This window comes from Carettochelys insculpta, chromosome 7, assembly GCF_033958435.1.
Source record: "Carettochelys insculpta isolate YL-2023 chromosome 7, ASM3395843v1, whole genome shotgun sequence".
NCBI lineage: Eukaryota > Metazoa > Chordata > Testudines > Carettochelyidae > Carettochelys > Carettochelys insculpta.
This window is the reverse complement of record NC_134143.1, coordinates 1,601,129-1,605,400: the sequence shown is the minus strand read 5'-3', so window position 1 is coordinate 1,605,400 and position 4,272 is coordinate 1,601,129. Positions and strand designations below refer to the sequence as shown.

The window sequence follows — 4,272 nt, the reverse complement described above, 5'->3', positions numbered from 1 at the left end:
CGCTGTGAGCAGGATTTGAACCTGCGCAGGGAAACCCTATTGGATTTCTAGTCCAACGCCTTAACCACTCGGCCATCACAGCTGTGAGACTTTTTCCACCCCCCAGGCCAGAGGCCCTGGTGAATGCTCGGTGGGCCGAGGCTGGTCAGGAACACTGCCAGACAGCTGGTGGGGTTTGCTGCCCTCCCCTTTCCTCAGCCCCGACCCCGGCAGTGTCCCTGGAAGCTGTGTGCTTGGGCGGCTGCTCAGGAGAGATGCAGGTGCTGCCTGGCTAATTAGCAGAGCCCCACAGGCAGCAGCCGGTGTTTCTCTTGGAGGTGCACATCTGCCCAGGCCTTGGTGCACAGAGCAAAATGTTTTCTATGTCCCCAGGGAACATTCGAGGGAACTGTGGCCCTGGGGCAGCAGATGGTGGGGGAGGGGGATCATTCTGCCAGGTGAAAGTTCCATGGGGCAATCCATGGCCAGTGACCACAGCCCTGTATCCCCCAGACCCCCCTTCAACCCATCTGAGGTGTGTCAGGAGCCCAGCCAGGGGACGCAGACGAGGGCCCCTCCTGGAGTGAGACTGAGTTTAAGGACTTCTGACACTCTGGGGAATGAGGACCTGCTTCTCCACATGACTGGCTGGTGCCAGGATGCTGCAGCCTTCAGCCACCTGTTCTCTGGCCTGAGCTCCGAGGGTCACCCCACCTGAGCAGCTGAACTACTGGGGAGAAAAGTGAAGGAACTGTGGCAGGCCGACTGCCAGGCCCAGGATGAGGCCAGCCACTCGAGGGGCAGTGGACGCTACCTGCCCCACTTCCAGGAGCTCAACGGCCTCCTAGGAGGCAGCACTGACCCCCCACGTCCTACACACGACCAGGTCAGATGGAGCTTGCCAGGGGGCTGCAGGAGGTGTCAGGACCAGTATCAGGCAGCAGCTCCCACCCAACAGGCACAGGAACAGAAGCCCAGAGCCATGACAGGGGTTCCAGCAATGGGGTCCTCATCATCTCTGTGTCCTCAGAGGTCTCCATCTGGGCCCCCTCCACCTGGGCCTCCGTTGAGTTCCTCTAACCACCAAGGTAGGTTTCGTGCATGTTGGATGCCTGGCACAAGGGGAGGGGAGGCCAGCAGTGGGCCACTCACACAGCCACCAGCTCCAGTCTGGATGCACCCCACATGGCTGTGCTCCCTGAGCCTCAATGGGGGCCTCATGCAACACTCAGCACCTGCCCCTGTGGACAGCACCACGGGCTGCATGCCCAGGGAGGGAGGCTGAGCTACACTGCATATGTCCCACCCACGCAGGGACCCCCCAGCCACACAGATCCCTCAGGGACCCCAGGCCAGATGGGGGGACAAGGTGGAGGGGGGCACACAGCCCCCAGGGCCAGGTCATGGTACTGATGGCCTTTCCCTGGGTCCCCTTCTGTCTCCAGAGCTGCACCATCCAGGGGCCAGACAAGGCCTGTACACAAGCCAGAAAGGCCCACACCAGAGGGCGAGGGGGCTGGAACTGCACCCCTAAGAGCGCCCACATGGGGCCAGTGCTAGGGCATGTGCTGGTGCCACTGTGGGGAGGAGGAAGCTGCTGCTGTCACTGCTCACACCACCCCCCTGCAGGACGTGACTGCTGTCACGCAGGAGAGGCTGGTGATGGAGCAGGAGGCCTGGGGTTGGGTGGCAGGCAGCCTGGACACCCTCACACAGGGTGTGCCCAAGTGCCTGGCTCAGACTCCCACCCCATCACCAGTCCCTCCCACAGCCCCTGCAGCTCCTCCCTCCACACGTCCCTCACAGTGTCCCACAGTTCCCCCCACCCCTCCACCCACAGTCACTGACATTGCTGCCCTGCTCCCCCCAACCTTCCCCCATCCCCTCCCTCCCTTCCTGTAGCCCCCAGTGAGCCCAAGCCTGAGCCCACTGGACCCCTTCCTTGTCCCCACCTCCTGATGGTCCCAACCCCATCCCAGACCTTGTGAGAATATGGACTGTGGCCTCCCACCCGCTCCCCAGAGCCCTTTCTGACTTCTGTTACCCCACCCCCTCTCCAAGACCTCCTCTAAGTTCCATTGCCCCCACTGCCCACCCCAGGACCCCATTGTCTATAGTTCCCCATCCCTCTTGTCAATCGTTTACACTTCTGTTTATGCAGTTTGGAATCCATTGCCAGAGTTTCATGAAATACTTTCTTTAGCAACACTCCCTGTCCCTGGTGTCTATTGGGAGGCCAGGAGGGTATGGGAGTGTGGGAGGGGGTTGATAGTGAGAGGTGGGTGCATGGGAAGGGAGTTGTGGTGGTGGCTGTATGTTGGGGGGTCACATGGGCCCCCGGACAAAGGCCTCCCAAAGGAACTTACTGACCTGCACCCTGACCCTCTGTGCCTGACAGCACGGGAAAGCAGCCAGCTGCTTGGAGCCGTGGCCAGACCCAAAACCTACCCCTGCATGAACGGCTCTTGCTTTACCTCCACGGTGTTGTGGAGGGAGCAGCATGTACCCACCACATCTGGTACATTGCGTGGGATGACCTCCAGTATTCTGAGGGGGCCCTGAACGTGCCCTTCAGCCACCTAATATTGCAAGCCCAGTTTAGGAACTAAATAAAAACGTCCTGGCTGGGCTCAGTATGTCCCATGTAGGGCCACATCAGCCATTCATGCAAGGGGTAAATGGCACTGGGCATTATATAGGGGGGCTAGTGGTGTCCCCATTTGGTAGCTCCCAGGTTGGGATGGATGTCTTCTCCTGCATGCTGCAGCAGAGCCATGAGTTGGAAGATACCTGCATTGTGGGCTCACCCAGACAAACCCACACAGAATGCCATAAATTGCCCCTTGGTGTCCACGCGGGTCTGGAGCACCCCAAAATGGTACCCCTTGCAATTGATGACGATGCCTGTGCTGCACTCTGGGGCCCGGATAGCAATGTGGGTCCCGTCCAGAGCTCTGAAGCACTTGGGGAAGTCCAGCTTCTCAGCCCCCATTAGGGTGACTTGCAGATCCCAGACATGGACAACCCAGTAAAGTAGGTTGTTTTTGATTGCCCAGAAGACCTGAATGGTGTGTGGGGAGAACATGTCCATGTGTGAGTGGTGGGGTGCTCCATGCATCCCCTTCCTCTCCCCCCACCGGGCCCCAGCCACCCCACCCTGTCCCTCTCCCCTGTCTCTGAGGGTGCCGCTTGCCTGGTAGCCCTCCTCCCCGTGGTGGGGAGGTGCCCCAAGCATGCCCTACCTCCAGCAGAACAGCCGCACTGGTGGCCCTGCCCACCCCCAATTGGTGGCCAAATGACTGGTGGCTGTCCAGGGTAGTGAGTCTCCACACAGCAATGGCTACCCCCTTGTGCAAGGGGAGTGTGGGCTGCACCTGTGTGTCATGGTGCTGGGGGGCCGGGGAGGGCCAATGACTTAGCTCCAGCAATAGCCACTTTGTCATACTGAAGTTGTGGGGCCAGCGGGTGTCATTCCAGTCCCCCAGAACCAGCCTGTCCCATCACGCGCTGCTGGAGGGCTCGTCCCACAGGGCCGGACAACCCAGGGGAGGGAGAACAAGCGTCGCCCCAGGGCAGTGGCCTGTGCCAGGGCAGCCATTAGGCTAGAGCCCTGGAGCTGCTGGAGGGCGGCAGCTCGGAGCAGTGCCTACAGGCTGACCATGGCCTGGATGGGTCGGGCATCAGGGAGTCTCTGGGGGCCATTGTGTGCCACCAAGTGGCTTCTCCATGTGGTTGAGTTCTTGGTGCTCTGTGTACAAGCCAGCCCTTGGCATATGCAGAATGAGTGTGTTTTGGAGGAGCCCTTTAAAGTAGCACCAGGCTGCAGCCCCCAGAAGGGCTTATCTGCCTTGCTAGCGCAGCCACGGCATTTTCTGGCCCTTTTCTCCCAAAAGAGCACCCTGAGACATGTGGCTGCTTCCTGGCAAACCAAGGGCCTGGTCTTTTCAAAGAGCGGCTCACAGTCTCCTTTCGCTTGGGGCGTGTGGACGCTCACTTTCGAACGCTGATCTGTCAGAAGGGGGCTTTGGAAAGTTTGCCTTTTGACATCACACTGTGGTGTAGACTCAGCCAGCCACGGAGAAAAGGGTAGAAGAGCAGAACCAGGTCCCCACGTGAAGATTGCAGCATAGTGTAACAAAGGAAATGTGTGTGTACATCAAAAAAAGATAAAATTCTTTTAACAACCAGGAAACAGAAACCTTTAAACACCATTTATATTCCCTCTGTTTCTGAACATTTCATGTAAAAGCAGCTAAAGCAATTCACACTCTAAAAACTCCACAATAAGAACCA

General features: G+C 58.9%; 1 non-coding gene across 1 annotated transcript; it reads right to left on the bottom strand.

The window, feature by feature from the left end:
• TRNAS-AGA (transfer RNA serine (anticodon AGA)) lies at positions 1-82 on the bottom strand. Its single transcript has one exon. It is a non-coding gene; the product is annotated as a tRNA-Ser (tRNA).
• Positions 83-4,272: the final 4,190 nt, after the last annotated feature.